Source organism: Chiloscyllium punctatum, chromosome 11 (assembly GCF_047496795.1).
Source record: "Chiloscyllium punctatum isolate Juve2018m chromosome 11, sChiPun1.3, whole genome shotgun sequence".
In the NCBI taxonomy this organism is placed as follows: Eukaryota; Metazoa; Chordata; class Chondrichthyes; order Orectolobiformes; family Hemiscylliidae; genus Chiloscyllium; species Chiloscyllium punctatum.
Genome location: NC_092749.1, coordinates 112,478,940 through 112,499,224, shown reverse-complemented (window position 1 = coordinate 112,499,224; position 20,285 = coordinate 112,478,940).

Sequence of the window (20,285 nt, the reverse complement as noted above, 5' to 3'; positions counted from 1 at the left end):
CATTGGCCTATCCAATCAAGGTCCCGTTGTACTCTGAGGCAATCTCATTTGCTATCCACTACACCCTCAATTTTGGTGTCATCTGCGAAGTTACTAACTGTACCTCTTATGCTCACATCCAAATCATTTATGTAAATGACAAAAAGTAGTGGACCCAACACCGATCCTTGTGGCACTCCACTGGTCACATACCTCCAGTCTGAAAAACAACCCTCCACCACCACCCTCTGTCTTCAATCTTCAAGCCAATTCTGTACTAAGTGGCTAGTTCTCCCTGTATTCTGTGTGATCTAACCTTGCTAACTAGTCTACCATGAGGAACCTTGTCGAACTTCTTACTGAAGTCCATATAGATCACATCTACTGCTCTGCCCTCATCAATCCTCTTCATGACTTCTTCAAAAAACTCAATCAAGTTAGCATAACATAAAAATAAAGTTGTATGGTTATTAGGAATAGTTGCTTGGTTGTGCTGAGAAGAGACATATTGTCAAAGGTGTTATTTTCTGATTAGCATTCATCAAGACTGGTGCAAGAATGCCAAATCTCAAACAGGGTAACAATGTACTGGATTAGTGGGTGCTGGAAGAGCACAGCAGTTCAGGCAGCATCCAACGAGCAGCAAAATCAACGTTTCGGGCAGAAGCCCGTAACAATGTATGTCAGTCTGGAATGCAAACCAGTCAGGGAGACAGAAACCAAAACACCTTCCTTTATGAGTAAAATTTTTTGACTACTCAGTCTGACAGCCCCTTCCACACAGCAGTCCCACTTTTATAGACATTTTTAAATAACCTGCCCAGAGATATTATGACTCACTTCTGGAACAAGTGGGACTTGAACCCAGTCCTCCCAGTCTATGTGTAAGGACATTGCCACTGCACCACAAGAAGGGACACCTGTTCACTTTTTATATCTACCAGTCAGTTAAATGGTCAGTTAACCCCAATCTCCTGGTGAATTTCTTGCTATGTTAATGATTTATAATGCATGAGAAAGGGTTCAAGTTGACTCAGGAAATGACCATCTCCAACAGGAGAGAATCCAAACATGGCTGCTTGGTATGCAATTGCATCACCATCACTGAGTCCCCTATTATCAACACCCTGGGGTTGCAATTAACCAGCAACTGAACTGGGTTTACCATATAAATGCAATGGCTCCAAGAGCAGTGGTTGGTATTCTATGATAACTTATTTACCTCCTCCCTGTTAGAGCTCTGTGCACCATCATAGAATCCCTACAGTGTGGAAGCAGGCCATTCAGCCCTTTGATTCCACATCAACCTTTCTGAAGAGCATCCCACCCAGACCCACTCCAGTGCATTTCCCATGCCCAATCCACTCAACCTGCACATCTTTGGACTGTGGGAGGAAACCAGAGCACCCGGAGGAAACCCATGCAGGCATGGACAGGTGTCTGAGGATGGAATCAAACCTGGGTCTCTGGCACTGTGAGGCAGCAGTGCTAACCACTGAACCCCCATGCCATTCCACCATCTACAAGGCACTAGTCAGGAGTGTGATGGAATATTCCCCACTTGCCTGGATGGGGGCAGCTCCAACAACACTCAAAAAGCTTGACACCATCCAGGATGAAACCCTATTGGAACCCTATCCACCACCTTGAACATTCACTTTCCTGCCCAGCTGTGCACATGGCATCAACAAGGTACATTGAAACAACTCATCAAGGCTCCTGTGACAGCAGTTCTCAAACCTGAGACCTATGCCACCTCAAAGAGCAATGAAGGGTGGGCCATACTTTCCGAATCTAAATCCTCAGTTAGATCCAAGTGGGAAGACTGAGAGGACTTAACTTGATGGAGGCAGTAAAATGTTTTCTTTTACTTCATTCACAGGACGTGGTCGCTGCTGGTTGGGCCAACATTTATTGCCCATTCGTAATTGCCCAGAAGGCAGTTAGAATTCAATCACATTGCTGTGGGTCTGGAGTCACATGTAGGCCAGACCAGGTAAGGATGGCAGTTTCCTTCCCTAAAGGACATTAGTGAACCAGATGAGGTTTTCCTGACAATGATTTCATGGCTATGATTAAATTCTTAATTCCAGATTTTTATTGGATTCAAATTCCACCATCTGCCCTGGCAGGATTTGAACCTGGGTCCCCAGACCATTACCAGGGTCTCTGGATTAACATTCTAGCAATAGCACACTCACTCATTGTCTCTCCAAGGCAATACTGCTCAATTAAAATCCTTCACCTCAGCTGATATTAAATACCACCCATCTCACCATGTTTCTTTCCCAAGAACACTGTCTGATTTATTGATTCTTTCTATTCTTGTTTCAGATTTCTAGTGACCACAGTATTTTGGGCTTGTTGAGGTTTTATTCAGACCTCTCTTCAGTCATCAGGATATCCCTGGGGTGGTTGGTGCATTCCTGCTTGGGTTTGACCCATTGACCAGAAACAGCCTTCGAAATGTCAGCAGGTAAACGGTTAATGCATCCTCTGATCCTGGGGCACAGGGTACACGGGTGTGCGTCAGTTCCCTTACTGTCCCCTTTCACCAGCTGTAATACAAAAAGCAGCAAAAACAATGAGAAAGATGTGGTCCAGCTCAGTCCTTCTCATTGCCTTTGATTTAAAAACGTGAAAAGATGCGAGACTAGGAGTCGTGGATGAGACAGCTGAATGTGCTGTACAGTTGCAATTCCAGATTGAATGCTTAATTATCGTCATAAATCAACCTTTTGGTATTAGTTGTGGTCTACCACTTACCAAATTGCCTCTTCATCATGAGCCAATCCATGGTGTCTCAGTAATATCACTAGTGTGCCTTCAGATAAACTGCATTCTGAAATGCAGTGAAGGAAAAAAGAGTAGAGCAAAAGATAGCATGCTGACTACAGTGAAATGTTATTCATCTCATTGGGTCATCAGTCACTGGGACCCTGACCAGCCTATCACAGGCAGCTTGGCCACTGTCCCTCTGTTACCTTTATGATTGTGCGGGATTCAACAGTTAGTTTGATAGAATCCCTACAGTGTGGAAACAGGCCCTTTGGCCCAACAAGTCCTCACCGAACCTCTGAAGAGTAGCCCAACCAGACCCATTCCCCTACATTTAACTCCTGACTAATGCACCTAGCCTACATATCCATCAACACTGTGGACAATTTAGCGCAGCCAATTCACCCTGACCTGCAAATCTTTGGAGTGTAGGACGAAACCGGAGCAAACCCACGCAGACACGGGGAGAATGTGCAAACTCCACACAGACAGTCACCTTAGGCTGGAATCGAACCCAGGTCCCTGGCGCTGTGAGGCAGCAGGACTAACCAATGAGCCACTATGCTGTGGGAGTAGAATGGAGTTAGATGTTAAAGTAAGACTTGTGGGGATGACTCGGTGTGGTGGCTTGACCAGAGCAGATGTGTTTCAAAGTGTGGGGTTTGACTTGGTGTCAGTGTATCACATCCAGAATGGGCTTGACAGGGTGAGTGTGGAAAGGATGTTTCTTCTTTGTTGCGGTGGGGGGGGGGGTGGGGGGAGTTCAGAACTAGGGGACACTATCTAAAAGAACTGCATTCACTCGTTTAAAATCGAAATGAGTGGATTGTTTTTTGTCAGAGTACCGTGTGCCTCTGTCGGTAGTGGAGGTGAGGTCATTGAATATTTCTAAGGTGGAGCTGGATGGATTCTTGGTCAGCAGGTGACTCCGAGGTCACTGGAGGTAGATCGGAGTGTGGAGGTTGAAACCCAAAGAGACTATCTGTTGGTCTCCAGAGGCTGAATGGTCCACCTCTGATTCTGATTCCTCTGTCCTTAAGTATAGAATGATGTGTTTTGTTTTCTTCTTGGCCTTCTAATTCCCTCTGTCCACTTTCGGAATCTCATTGCAGCTCTATGTGGGAAAATACTGGGGGTACCCATCAGGTCAGACAGCATCAGTGGATGGCACAGAGCACTTGGTGCTCCTGACTGCGGACCCTTTGACAAGGAGGTGACGTCAGAAATTGTCTCCTTTACCTGTGGATGTTGCCTGCTTCGTGATGGCAGCACTTTCTGTTTCTCTACTCTTCTGTATTTCCAGTATCTGCAGTTGCGACCATATCAAAGCTACAGTCAAGGAAGGACACCAAAGCCTCTACTTCCTCGGGTTTTCCCAAACACCGCGATGATAAAAGAGTATGTAGGTCTCCAGCTATGTCATTGCTGTCAGTTCAATGGAGATTCTTGGTGATCCCAATGATTCTGTAACCTTTTTCCCTCCTTCCTTTCTTTTTGTACACTAGGAATACGTTCCATCCACTAAATAGACCCTGAGCTTCCAGGTGCCTGCCACTCCAACACCCCACCCTGTTCCCTGGCCAACACCTCTGCCTCAGGCTTGCTTCAGTGCTTCAGCGAACCTCAGGGCAAACCAGAAGCACGGCATCTAATATTCCACTTGGGGACCCCGCAGCTTTCAGGACTCAATATCGAGTTCAATAACTTCAAGGCTTGAGCTTCTCCCTTGTCCTTACCCCAAGCCCCTTTTACCAGGCCTTGTTATCACATAGTCTGCTATTGCACACAACCCATTGTTAGCAACTAACATTAACAGCTATTCACCCTCCCAACCAGATCGTTATCCAGTCCATTGTTTGTGCGAATGTTTTCTCTCTCTTTGACCTCTATCCATATCTACCTTCCTAAGGAGGTGGAAGAGCACCCAAAAGTTATGGTACACATTGGTACCAATGACATAGGTAGGGAAAGGGATGAGGACTTGAAAAGAGAATGTAGGGAGTTAAGTTGGAAGCTAGAAGGCAAGACGATCAGAGTAGTAATCTCAGGATTGCTATCACTGCCACAGGCTAGTGAGGATAGGAACAGAGACCGAGTGCAGATGAACATGCGGCTGCAGGGTTGGTGTAGGAGGGAGGGCTTCAGATACGTGGATCACTGGGGAAGGGGGATCTGTACAAGAAGGACAGTTTGTACCTGAACTGAAGGGGCACCAATATCCTGGGTGGGAGGTTTGCTCGAGCTCTTTGGGAGGGTTTAAACTAGATTGGCGGGCGGGGGGGGGGGGACGGCGGTGGGAACCTGAGCTATGGATCAGATGATGGAGTAGGTAATGAACAGCCAGGTACAGCGTGCAGAGAGTCTGTGAGGAAGGATAGACATTTGATCGGTCAAAGGTGCAGTGTGATGAGTTGAAGTGGGTCTATTTTAATTCAAGATGTGTCAGGAATAAGAGTGATGAATTCAGAGTATGGATCAGTACTTGGAACTATAATGTCATGGCCAATACAGAGACTTGGATATCACAGGGGCAGGAATGGTTGTTGGATGTTCCAGAGTTTAGATGTTTCAAAAAGAATGAGGGGGTGGTAAAAGAGGTGAGGGATAGTATCACAGCTGTAGAAAGGAAGGTCACTGAAGAGGGTTTGTCTACACAGTCAGAATGGGGGGATGTCAGAAACAGGAAAGGAGCAAGCACTTTATTGGGAGTTTTCTACGGCCCCCCATAGCAACAGAGACTTGGAGGAGCAGATTGGGAGGCAGATTTTGGAAAGGTGCAGAACTAACAGGGTTGTTGTCATGGGTGACTTTACCTTCCCTAATATTGATTGGAACCTCCTTAGTTCAGAGAGTTTGGATGGAGCAGTTTTTGTCAGGCACGTCCAGGAAGGGTTCCTGACTCAAAATATAGATAGGCCAACTAGAGAGGGGGCCATATTTTATTTGGTGCTTGACAACAAACCAGGCCAGGTGTCAGATCTCTTGGTGGGAGAGCATTTTGGTGACAGTGATCACAACTCCTTGACTACACTCATGGAGGGGGATAGGAACAGATAGTATGGGAAAGTATTTAATTGGGGGAGGGGGAATTATAATGCTATTAAGCAGGAACTAGGGCACTTAAATTGGGAATAGATGTTCTCAGGGAAATGCACGACAGAAATATAGAGATTGTTTAGGGAGCACTTGCTGATAATGCTGGACAGGTTTGTCCCACTGAGGCAAGGAAGGGATGGTAGGGTGAAAGAACCTTGGGTGACAAGAGATGTGGAACATCTAGTCAAGAAGAACAAGGAAGCTTACTTAAGGTTAAGGAGGTAAGGATCAGATAAGGTTCTAGAGGGTTACAAGATAGCCAGGAAGGAGCTGAAGAATGGACTTAGGAGAGCTCGAAAAGGCTTTAACAATTAGGCTGAAGGAAAACCCCATGGCATTCTACACTAAGTGAGAAACAAGAGGATGGCCAGACTGAGGGTAGGGGCAATCAGTGGAGATAGTGGAGGGAAATTGCACCTGGAGTTGGAGGAGGTAGGGGAGGTCCTGAATGAATACTTTGCTTCAGTATTCACTACTGAGAGGGACCTTGTTGTTTGTGAGGACAGTGTGAAACAGACTGATATGTTTGAACAGGTTGATGTTAAGAAGGAGGATATGCTGAATATTTTGAAAATCATAAGAATAGATAAATCCCCTGGGCCAGACAGGATATAGAACATAGAACATAGAAGAATACAGCACAGTACAGGCCCTTTGGCCCTCGATGTTGCGCCGATCCAAGCCCACCTAACCTACACTAGCCCACTAGCCTCCATATACCTATCCAATGCCTGTTTAAATGCCCATAAAGAGGGAGAGTCCACCACTGCTACTGGCAGGGCATTCCATGAACTCACGACTCGCTGAGTAAAGAACCTACCCCTAACATCTGTCCTATACCTACCACCCCTTAATTTAAAGCTATGCCCCCTCGTAATAGCTGACTCCATACGTGGAAAAAGGTTCTCATGGTCAACCCTTTCTAAACCCCTAATCATCTTGTACACCTCTATCAAGTCACCCCTAAACCTTCTTTTCTCCAATGAAAACAGCCCCAAGTGCCTCAGCCTTTCCTCAACGATCTTCCTACCATGCCAGGCAACATCCTGGTAAACCTCCTTTGCACCCGTTCCAGTGCCTCCACATCCTTCCTATAGTATGGCGACCAAAACTGCACACAATACTCCAGATGCGGCCGCACCAGAGTCTTATACAACTGCAACATGATGTCAGGACTCCGGAACTCAATTCCTCTACCAATAAGAGCCAGTACGCCATATGCCTTCTTCACCACACTATTTACCTGGGTGGCAACTTTTAGAGATCTGTGTACATGGACACCAAGATCTCTCTGCTCATCCACACTACCAAGTATCCAACCATTAGCCCAGTACCCCATCTTTTTGTTACTCTTACCAAAGTGAATCACCTCACACTTAGCTACATTGAACTCCATTCTGCCCAGCTCTGCAGCTTATCTATATCCCGCTGTAACCTGACACATCCTTCCTCACTGTCAACAACTCCACCGACTTTCGTATCATCCACAAACTTGCTCACCCAACCTTCTAGCCCCTCCTCCAGGTCATTTATAAAAATGACAAACAGCAATGGTCCTTGCGGAAAAACAGATCCTTGCGGAACACCGCTAGTAACTGCACTCCAAGATGAACCTTTACCATCTACTACTACCCTCGGTCTTCTTCCAGCCAGCCAATTCCTAATCCAAACCTCCAACTCACCCTCAATGCCATACCTCCGTATTTTTTGCAGTAGCCTACCATGGGGAACCTTATCAAACGCCTTACTAAAATCCATATACACCACATCTATCGCTTTCCCCTCGTCCACCTCCTTAGTCACCTTCTTAAAGAACTCAATAAGGTTTGTGAGGCACGACCTGCCCTTCACAAAACCATGCTGACTATCCTTGATCACATTATTCCTATCCAGATGTTCATAAATCCTATCCCTTACAATTCTCTCTAAGACTTTGCCCACAACAGAAGTGAGGCTCACCGGCCTACAGTTACTCGGGTTATCTATATGCTAGGTTATTACAGGAAGAGAGGAAAGAGATTGCTGTGCCTTTGGTGATGATCTTTGCATCCTCACTGTCCACTGGAGTAATGCCAGATGATTGAAGGGTGGAAAATGTTATTCACTTGTTCAAGAAAGGAATCAGGGATAATCCTGAGATTAAAACCCAGTCAGTCTTACGTCTGTGGTGGGCAAAGTATTGGAGAGGATTCTGAGAGACAGGAATTATGATTACTTGATAAACCATAGTTTGATTAGAGATAGTCAGTGTGGCTTTGTGAGGGGCAGATCATGCCTTGCAAACCTTATTGAATTCTTTGAGGATGTGACAAAACATGTTGATGAAGGTAGAACAGTGGATGTGGTGTACATGGATTTTAGCAAGGTGTTTGATAAGGTTGCCCATGATAGACTTATTCAGAAAATAAGGAGGCATGGGATACAGGGAAATCTGGCTGTCTGGATACAGAATTGGCTGGCCCATGGAATACAGCGGGTGGTAACAGATGGAAAGTATTCAGCCTGGTGTTCGGTGACCAGTGGTGTTCCGCAGGGATCTCTTCTGAGACCTCTGCTCTTTGTGATAGTTATAAATGACTTGGATGTGGAAGTGAAAGGGTGGACTGGTAAGTTTGCTGATGACACAATGGTCGGTGGAGTTATGGATAGTGTGGAGGGCTGTAGTAGGTTACAGAGGGCATTGACAGGATGCAGAGCTGGGCTGAGAAGTGACAGGTGGAGTTTAACCTGGAAAAGTGTGAAGACATTCACTTTGGAAGATTGAATTTGAATGCAGAATACAGGGTTAAAGGCAGGATTCTTGGCAGTGTGAAGAAACAGAGGGATCTTGGGGTTCATGTCCATAGATCCCTCAAAGTTGCCACCCAGGTTGATAGGGTTGTTAAAAAGGGGTTTGGTGTGTTGGCTTTCATTAGCGGGGGATTGGGTTTAAGAGCCGGGAGGTTATGCTGCAGCTCTATAAACCCCTGGTTAGACCACACTTGGAATATTGCATTCAATTCTGGTCACCTCATTATAGGAAAGATGTGGAAGCTTTAGAGAGGGTGCAGAGGAGATTTACCAAGATGCTGCCTGGACTGGAGGGTATGTCTTGTGACAAAACATTAAGGGAGTTGAGGCTTTTCTCATTGGAGCGAAGAAGGGTGAGAGGTGACTTGATAGAGGTGTACAGGATGATGAGAAGCAGAGATAGAGTGGATAGCAAGAGGCTTTTTCTCAGGATGGAAATGTCGATCATGATTTTAAGGTGATTGGAGGAAGGTTTAGGGGAGATGTCAGAGGTAAGTTCTTTACACAGAGAGTGATGGGTGCGTGGAATGCACTGACAGCAGTGGGAGTACAGTCAGATACATTAGAGACATTTAAGCGACTCTTGGACAGGTACATGGACAATAGTACAATGAAGGGCATGTAGGTTTGTCTGATCTTAGAGTAGGATAAAAGTTCAGCACAACAACGAGGGCCGAAGGGCCTGTACTGTGCTGTATTGTTCGATGTTCTATGTTAACATCTTACCCCTTCCCACCCTGTCCTCTGCTTAATAAATCATTCTTGCCTAGTTACTATCAGCTCTGAGGAAAGGCCACATCACCTGAAACATTAACTCTGATTTCTCTTCACCGCTGCTGCCAGACCTGCTGAGCTTTACGAGCTATTTCTGTTTTTCTTTCTGATTTACAGCATCCGCAGTTCTTTCGGTTTTTATTTGGGAAGATGTTAATGTTAGGAGGAGGCTAGTTATTTCTGAAAGAGATAATTAAGATGATGCAGGAAATGCTAGAAGAGTTTCATTTTAAAGACAACCCAATTGTCAACATCAAAACCAGAAGGACAAGGACAGCAGAAACATAGTAAAAACAATGACTGCAGATGCAGTAAAATCAATGTTTCGGGCAAAAGCCCTTCATCAGGAATAGAGGGAACACCACCATCTGGAAGTTTCCCTCTAAGCCACTCCCCACCCTGACTTGGAAATATATCATCATTCCTTCAGTGTCTCTGGGTCAAAATCCAGGAACTGCTTCCCTACAGCACATGGACTGCAACAATTCAAGAAGGCAGCTCACCTCCAACAAGGGAGGGTTACAGGGATGGATGAGGGTAGAGGGGGTGGGTCTGGGTGGGATGCTTTTTTGGAGGGTCGGTGTTGACTCGACGGGCTGAATGGCCTGCTTCCACACTTTAGGGATTCTATGATTCCCAAAGGTGACTAGCGGTGGGGAAATAATTGCCAGATTAACCAGTGATGACTCCGTCCCACGATAAAATAAGATCCACACTACCTGCACATTGCAGTACCAATATCAATGGGCTCTTTTAATACAGTTCTACATCATACTGTAATTCCTACTTGATAAAAAGACATTTCTATTTTGCTGTTTCACAGGCTGACAATTTTATTACCAGCAGCCATTTCTGTAATGCTTGAGAAATCTCGATGTATCTGGTGCCATTCTTCCAGTGTGACAGGTGTAATAACGTGTGGATGTGTCATTACTGACTGAGTGCACAGGTATATCCCTGTCACTGCCTCATCCTCTCAAACAAAAATTTATCCCAAGCTGATAATTCAGGCTGAAACTTCATCACAGCGATGAGGGTGTGCTGCACTGTGAGAGGGCGTTATCTTCGAAGGGAGACACTAACTTAAGTTCAATGGCCTGATTATTCAAGATTCCATGCACTGAAGAACAGAATGCAGCAACATCTGGACAATATCCAGGTTTGGGCTAAGTCAGAAGTCACCAGGTTATAGTTATCTAACGAAGGGGCAGCACTCCGAAAGCCAATCCTTCCAAATAAACTTGTTGGACTATATCCTGGTGTCATGTGGCTTCTGACTTTGTCCACCCCAGTCCAACACTGGGATCTCCGCATCAGACTTGGGCTGACAAGTGGCAAGTAATATCCACACAAAAGCCAGGAAGCGAAGGGAAAATCTAACCATAATCCCTCTGATATTCAAACACAGGGAAAAGTCATGGCTTAATGGGACTGTCACTATTAATGCAGAGATTCAGCGAATGTTTCGGGTTTGAATGAAAGCGCGCCAGATGATGGAATTTACATTCAATAATAATCTGGAAATAAGATGCTACTGATAACCATGAAACTGTTTCTAATTGTCAGAACAAAAAAACATCTGGCTCATTAATGTCCTTTAGTGAAGGAAATCTGCCATTCTCAGCTGGTCTGGCCTACATGTGACACTTAACTGCTCTCTGAAATGGCTATACTAGATAAAGAATAATGTATCTTTGTCATGTGCTGTGATGGAGGTTGTAATCTGATCTGGTCTAACTCTGCCCACACTGTGCAATTCATACTTGGGGATGCGTAACTCTGTGACATTATCGCAAGGTTGCTCCAGGGTCCTGAAACCCATATACAACATACTGGGGGAAGGATGGTCCAAATATGTTGTCACTTTAGTTCAGTTTTGGGAAAAAAAATCAAAAACAACACATTTAATGGAGCAGAGAAGGTCAGAGTAGCAGTAGGAATGATGATAGCTAGAGAGGTAGATCAATGCGAGACTGCTGAAAATGCGAAGTAACGTGAAGTCAGACACACTGAATTGTGGAGGGAGTTCCAGGGGATATTGTTAAGATGGCTGAACTCTCGGGCATTGATGATAACGCAGAGATGGGAAATGAAATGACTGGAAGAGCATAGGATTAAAATAGATGGAACGTAGAGCTGGAGAAGATCCAAAGGTTGGAAGGATTGCGCTATGACAGGATTTCCAAATGAAGATAAGGTCGTTGAGAGTTCAAGTGTGTTGGGAGGCAGGAATAGAAAAACAGAACAAGGGAGGAACAGCACATGTTGAGGAAATTGTAAATGATTATTCTTCACAGCAGGCAGAGCATTAGAAACATTGGACTTAAAGGAAACGTCAAGCTTGCAAAGCGATCAATGCGCAATGAGGCTGAGCCCATTAATTTGGATCAAAGGATTTATTAGTATTCTTGTCTACCTCAATGTTTACCATAAAATAGATTTAAACATCAAGGGAATAGTGCTGTTAGTTTTTTTTTTAGAAAATATCTATATACAGTATAATCAAAAACCAATTGTCCATCCTATATTCAGGTACTCAATAAATGAACCCAGTCCAGAAACTTCCCCAAATTGTCCTTGGTTCAGTTTTAATGCGTGATATGGCTGTTAGTGATAATTCAATAAAGCAGGAGCAGGATAAATAATTGTCAGAACAGAAAATCAATCGATGCTGTGGAGTATTATCAATTAATGATCGACATCAGTCACTGAGAGCAGGCAAAGGTTTAATAAATGGAAGTATGTTACACACAGTACAGCATCTTTTCATAACTTGTGCAGCCTGTGTGTTTTTAATTGCTTCTTTCTGAACTAATTTTCTCTAATTTTATTGATTTCCAGCTTTCATGATCGTGCACCACAGATAATAGCATCTAACCCGCAAAATGTATCATCTGGTTTGCATTATAGAATAGAGAAGGAGCAAATGATTTTCATGTACAGAGACTGCAGAGCTCTGGCGTACATAGGGATCGAGGTGTCCTGGTCCATGAATCACAACGTTAGGCTGCAGCTACAGCAAGTGATTAGGAACGAAACTGGAATATTTTTAAAATGGATGTTTGTATGGTGTGTGTCACTGGCTGGGCCGGCATTTAGCTCCCCTTGAGAAGGTGGGGGTGAGCTGCCTTCTTGAACCGCTGCAGTCCATGTGCTGTAGGTAGATCCACAATGCCCTTAGGGAGGGATTCCAGGATTTTAATCCAGTGACACGAATGGAAAGGCAATATGTTTCATGTCAGGATGGTGAGTGGCTTGGAGTGGATCTTGCAGGGTGTGATGTGCTGTTGTCTTTATCCTCTCGATGAGAATAAGAATTAGTTGCATTGTCACATGCACTCACATGAGTACAGGGAAAAGTTTACAAGTCACCACTTATAGCACCATCTTAGGTACCAAGGTACCTAGGTACACATTGATTAAGTACAAATTCTTAGGGAAAATAATTAGAAAAATAAAGAAATAAAATGTTCAGCAATAAATTAGAAAAATAGAGAAATAAAAGTTCAGAATAATGGTCCTTTCAACCCAGACCGCGCTGGGCATCACCTTGAGACCGGGAGACTGAGTCCAATCTGAGACCGGGAGATCGAGTCTGCACTGAGACTGGGAGATCGAGTCTGCATTGAGGCTGGGAGATCGAGTCCTTTCTGAGACCGGGAGATCGAGTCCACTCTGAGGCCAGGAGATCGAGTCCACTCTGAGACCAGGAGATTGGGTCCACACTGAGGCCGGGAGATCGGGTCCACACTGAGGCCGGGAGATCGGGTCCGCACTGAGACCAGGAGATTGGGTCCACACTGAGACCGGGAGATCGGGTCCACACTGAGACCGGGAGATTGGGTCCGAACTGAGACCGGGAGATCGGGTCCACACTGAGACCGGGAGATCGGGTCCGCACTGAGACCAGAAGATCGAGTCCACACTGAGACCGGGAGACTGAGTCCACTCTGAGACTGGGAGATCGGGTTCACACTGAGACCGGGAGATCGAGTCCGCACAGAGACCGGGAGTTCGAGTCCACACTGAGGCCGGGAGATCGGGTCCGCACTGAGACCGGGAGATCGGGTCCACACTGAGACCAGGAGATCGGGTCCGCACTGAGACCGGGAGATCGGGTCCGCACTGAGACCGGGAGATCGGGTCCGCACTGAGGCTGGGAGATCGAGTCCGCACTGAGACCAGGAGATCGGGTCCACACTGAGACCGGGAGTTCGAGTCCACACTGAGACCGGGAGATCGGGTCCGCACTGAGGCCGGGAGATCGGGTCCGCACTGAGGCTGGGAGATCGAGTCCGCACTGAGACCAGGAGATCGGGTCCACACTGAGACCGGGAGTTCGAGTCCACACTGAGACCGGGAGATCGGGTCCGCACTGAGGCCGGGAGATCGAGTCCGCACTGAGACCAGGAGATCGGGTCCGCACTGAGACCAGGAGATCGGGTCCACACTGAGACTGGGAGATCGAGTCCACACTGAGACCAGGAGATCGAGTCCACACTGAGACCGGGAGTTCGAGTCCACACTGAGCCTGGGAGATTGGGTCCACACTGAGACCGGGAGATCGAGTCCACACTGAGACCAGGAGATCGAGTCCACACTGAGACCGGGTGTTCGAGTCCACACTGAGCCTGGGAGATTGGGTCCACACTGAGACCGGGAGATCGGTCCACACTGAGACCAGGAGATCGGGTCCACACTGAGACCGGGAGATCGGGTCCACACTGAGACCGGGAGATCGGGTCCACACTGAGACCGGGAGATCGGGTCCACACTGAGACTGGGAGATCGAGTCCACACTGAGACCAGGAGATCGAGTCCACACTGAGACCGGGAGTTCGAGTCCACACTGAGACCAGGAGATCGAGTCCACACTGAGACCGGGAGTTCGAGTCCACACTGAGCCTGGGAGATTGGGTCCACACTGAGACCGGGAGATCGGTCCACACTGAGACCAGGAGATCGGGTCCACACTGAGACCGGGAGATCGGGTCCACACTGAGACCGGGAGATCGGGTCCGCACAGAGGCCGGGAGTTCGAGTCCTCTCTGAAACCGGGAGATCGGGTTCGCACTGAGACCGGGAGATCGAGTCCGCACTGAGGCAGGGAGATCGAGTCCACACTGAGACCAGGAGATCGGGTCCACACTGAGACCAGGAGATCGAGTCCGCACTGAGATAGTGAGATCGAGTCCACTCTGAGACTGGGAGATCGGGTCCACACTGAGACCAGGAGATCGAGTCCGCACTGAGGCCGGGAGATCGAGTCCGCACTGAAGCCGGGAGATCGAGTCCGCACTGAGGCCAGGAGATTGAGTCCGCACTGAGGCCGGGAGATCGAGTCCGCACTGAGGCCGGGAGATCGAGTCCGCACTGAGGCTGGGAGATCGAGTCCGCACTGAGGCTGGGAGATCGAGTCCGCACTGAGGCCGGGAGATCGAGTCCGCACTGAGGCCGGGAGATCGAGTCCGCACTGAGGCCGGGAGATCGAGTCCGCACTGAGGCCAGGAAATCGAGTCCGCACTGAGGCCGGGAGATCGAGTCCGCACTGAGGCTGGGAGATCGAGTCTGCACTGAGGCTGGGAGATCGAGTCCGCACTGAGGCTGGGAGATCGAGTCCGCACAGAGGCTGGGAGATCGAGTCTGCACTGAGGCTGGGAGATCGAGTCTGCACTGAGGCTGGGAGATCGAGTCCGCACAGAGGCTGGGAGATCGAGCCCACTCTGAGGCTAGGAGATTGGGTCCACACTGAGACCGGGAGATCGAGTCCATGCTGGACGTCAATGGAAGTGAAGCTGATTTTGGAAGGAGCTGTACAAAGAGCTGAGGTGAATTAGTCATAGAGTCATAGAGATGGACAGCACAGAAACAGACCCTTTGGTCCGACCTGTCCATGCCGACCAGTTATCCCAACCCAATCTAGTCCCACCTGCCAGCACCCGGTCCATATCCCTCCAAACACTTCCAATTCATATACCCATCCAAATGCCTCTTAAATGTTGCGATTGTACCAGCTTCCACCACCCTCTGCATGAAAACGTTGCCCCTTAGGTCTCTTTTATATCTTTCCCCTCTCACCCTAAACCTATGCCCTCTAGTTCTGGACTCCCTCACCCCAGGGAAAAGACGTTATCTATTTATTCTATCCATGCCCCTCATAATTTTGTAAACCTCTATAAGGTCACCCCTCAGCCTCCAACGCTCCAGGGAAAACAGCCCCAGCCTGTTTAGCCTCTCCCCATAGCTCAAATCCTCCACGCCTGGCAACAGCCTTGTAAATCTTTTCTGAACCCTTTCAAGTTTTGCAACATTTTTCTGTTGGAAGGAGACCAGAATTGCACGCAATATTCCAACAGTGGCCTAACCAATGTCTTGCACAGCCGCAACATGACCTCCCAACACCTGTACTCAACACTCTGACCAATAAAGGAAAGCATACCAAACACCTTCTTCACTATCCTATAAAACCTGCGACTCCACTTTCAAGGAGATATCCAAGGTCTCTTTGTTCATCAACACTCTCTAGGACCTTAACATTAAGTGTATAAGTCCTGCTAAGATTTGCTTTCCCAAAATGCAGCACCTTGCATTTATCTGAGTTAAATTCCACACCTGCCACTTCTCAGCCCATTGGCCCATCTGATCATGATCCTGTTGTAATCTGAGGTAACCTTCTCTGTCCACTACACCTCCAATTTTGGTGTCATCTGCAAACTTACTAACTATACCTTTTATGCTCACACCCAAATCATTTATATAAATGACAAAAAGTAGAGGACCCAGCACCGATCCTTGTGGTACTCCACTGGTCACAGGCCTCCAGACTGAAAAACAACCCTCCACCACCACCCTCTGTCTTCTACGTTTGAGCCTGTATCCAAATGGTGAGTTCTCCCTCTATTCTGTGAGACTGAACCTTGCTAACCAGTCTCCCATGGGGAACCTTGTCAAACACCTTATTGGAGTCCATATAGATCACATCTACTGCTCTGCCCTCATCAATCCTCTTTGTTACTTCTTCAAGTACAAAGCCATGTTGACTATCCCTTTGCCCTCATCAATCCTCTTTGTTACTTCTTCAAGTACAAAGCCATGTTGACTATCCCATTGCCTTTCCAAATACATGTGCATCCTGTCCCTCAGGATACCCTCCAACAACTTGCCCATCACCAACATCAGGCTCACTGGTCTATAGTTCCCTGGCTTGTCCTTACCACCCTTCTTAAACAGTGGCACCACATTTGCCAACCTCCAGTCTTCTGGCACCTCACCTGTGACTATCAATGATACAAATATCTCAGCAAGAGGCCCAGCAATCACTTCTCTAGCTTCCCACAGAGATCTAGGGTACACCTGATCAGGTCCTTGGGATTTATCCACCTTTATGTGTTTCAAGACATCCAGCACTTTCTCCTCTTTGTAATCTGGACATTTTGCAAGGTGTCACCATCTATTTCCCTACAGTCTACATCTTCCATATCCTTTTCCACTTTAAATACTGATGCAAAATACTTGTTTAGTCTCTCCTGCATTTTCTGCAGCTCCACACAAAGGCCGCCTTGCTGATCTTTGAGGGACTCTATTCTCTCTCTAGTTACCCTTTTGTCCTTAATATATTTGTAAAAACCCTTTGGATTCTCCATAATTCTATTTGCCAAAGCTATTTCATGTCCCCTTTTTACCCTCCTAATTTCTCTCTTAAGTATATTCCTACTTCCTTTATACTCTTCTAAGGATTCACTCGCTCTATCTATACCTGACATATGCCTCCTCCTTTTTCTTAACCAAACCCTCAATTTCTTTAGTCATCCAGTAATCCCTATACCTACCAGCCTTCCCTTTCACCCTGACAGGAATATACTTTCTCTGGATTCTCGTTATCACATTTTTGAAGGCTTCCCATTTTCCAGCCGTCCCTTTACCTGCGAACATCTGCCTCCAGCCAGCTTTTGAAAGTTCTTGCCTAATACCGTCAAAATGAGCCTTTCTCCAATTTAAAACTTCAACTGTTAGATCTGGTCTATCCTTTTCCATCACTATTTTAAATCTAATAGAATTATGGTCACTGGCCCCAAAGTGCTCCCCCACTGATACCTCAGTCACCTGCCCTGCCTTATTTCCCAAGAGTAGGTCAAGTTTTGCACCTTCTCTAGTAGGTACATCCACATACCGAATCAGACAATTTTCTTGTACACACTTAACAAATTCCTCTCCATCTAAACCCTTAATACTATGGCAGTCCTAGTCTATGTTTGGAAAGTTAAAATCCCCTACCATAACCACCCTATTACTCTTACAGATAGCTGAGATCTCCTTACAAGTTTGTTTCTCAATTTCTCTCTGACTATTAGGGGGTCGATAATACAATCCCAATAAGGTAATCATCCCTTTCTTATTTCTCAGTTCCACCCAAATAACTTCCCTGAATGTATTTCCAGGAATATCCTCCCTCAGCACAGCTGTAATGCTGTCCCTTATCAAAAACGCCACTCCCCCCTCCTCTCTTGCCTCCCTTTCTATCCTTCCTGTAACATTTGTATCCTGGAACATTAAGCTGCCAGTCCTGTCCATCCCTGAGCCATGTTTCTGTAATTGCTATGATATCCCAGTCCCATGTTCCTAACCATGCCCTGAGTACATCTGCCTTCCCTGTTAGACCCCTTGCATCAAAATAAATGCAGTTAAATTTATTAGTCCTACCTTGTCCCTGCCTGCCCTGACTATTTGGCTCACTTCTGTTCTCAACTGTACCAGTCTCAAATTGATCTCTTTCCTCACTATCTCCCTGGGTCCCACCCCCCACCTTACTAGTTTAAATCCTCCCGAGCAGCTGTAGCAAATTTCCCTGTCAGTATATTAGTCCCCTTCCAATTTAGGTGCAATCCGTCCTTCTTGTGCAGGTCACTTCTACCCCAAAAGAGATTTCAATGATCCAAAAATGTGAATCCCTCTCCCATACACCAGCTCCTCAGCCATGCATTCATCTGCTCTATCCTCCTATTCCTGCCCTCACTAGCTCATAGCATACAGTGCATCTTGTAGATGACACATCCTGCTGCTACTGGGGTAAACTGAGTGATATTTGTGGATATGGTGCCAATCAAGTGGGTGGTGTCAAGCTTCTTGAATGCTTTTGGGACTGTACCCTTCCAAGCAAGAGGGGAGTATTCCATTACCGTCCTGAATTGTTCCTTGTAGATGGTGGACAGGCTTTGGGGAGTCAAGAGGTTAGTTACTCACTGCAGCATTCCTAGTCTCTGACCTGCTCTTGTAGCTACTGTATTAATATGGCTAGTCCAGTTCAGTTTCTGGCCAATGGTGTTAACGGGGGGGAAATCAGCAATCATAATGTCATTGAATGCCAATGGACAGGGATTGGATTGTCTCTTTCTGGGGAATAGTCATTATCTGCCACTTGTGTGGCGTGAAAGTAAACTTGCCAATTTTCAGCTCAGTTGGAATATCATCCAGGTTTTGCTGCATTTGCACATGGACTGCTTCAGTATCTGAGGAGGGGTGAATGGTGCAGTACATTGTGCAATCATCAGCAAACATCCCCACTTCTCCTCTCTGACGAAGAAGCGGTAGTCCGAAAGCAATGCTTCCAAATAAACCTGTTGAACAAGCTCCTGGTGTTGCATGATTTTTAACTTTGTCCACCCCAGTCCAACACCAGCACCTCCAATTGAGAGATAGACAGAGGTGTCTTACTTAGCTCCTAATAGTTGTAATTATGCCTGTTTAGTCAATGTTAATTGTATCTATTGCCATCATGCAGTAAACTGTGCTGTGTCATATGAAGAAGATATCTTCTTGTTAAAAGTCTGTAATGATTCATCTACCACTGATAATTAGAGGATTGGTGGCAACTCTCTACCCCAACTGTGAACCACCAAAAATTGCCCAATACAACAGGACAAGGTGGACCTGTGTCTATTGGAGTGTAGGACGACGAGAGGTGATGTTATGCAAATATTTAAGGCGCTGAGAGAACTTGACAGGATGGAGATGGAAGGCAGTGTATCCTCTTGCCGGGAAGACAAGACACAGTGGGTGGCACGGTGGCACAGTGGTTAGCACTGTTGCCTCACAGCGCCAGAGACCCGGGTTCAATTCCCGCCTCAGGCGACTGACTGTGTGGAGTTTGCACATTCTCCCCGTGTCTGCGTGGGTTTCCTTCGGGTGCTCCAGTTTCCTCCCACAGTCCAAAGATGTGCAGGTCAGGTGAGTTGGCCATGCTAAATTGCCCATAGTGTTAGGTAAGGGGTAGATGTAGGGGTATGGGTGGGTTGCGCTTCGGCGGGGCGGTGTGGACTTGTTGGGCCGAAGGGCCTGTTTCCACACTGTAAGTAATCTAATCTAATCTAAAACAAAACTAGGGAACACAATTAATAAGTAAACGATCATCATTTAAATGGAGATGAGGAGAAATATTTTCTCTGAGAGGTTTGGGATTCTTTTGAACTTTGGTTCCCTGAGAGCTGTGTGTGGGGGTGTGGGCTGGTTTTGAGGCAGTGGTTAGTAGATTCTTGATGATGGAAGAATTAAGCAAGAACGTGGAAACCAGATCAGCTACAGTCTTATGGAATGGAGGAATGGACTCAAAGGGCTGAATGGTTTTCAGCTGATCCTCATTCCTATGTTTGCACATTTTTCATCACGTGGCCGGAGTTGAGTCAAGCTCAGTTTTAAACAAATAGCAATAACTTCTATAAAGACAGCGTAGAAGACTGAGGGGTGACCTCATAGAGGTTTATAAAATCAAGAGGGGCATGGATAGGATAAATAGACAGAGTCTTTTCCCTGAGCTGGGGGAGTCCAGAATGAGAGGGCATAGGTTTAGGGTAAGAGGGGAAAGATATTAAAGG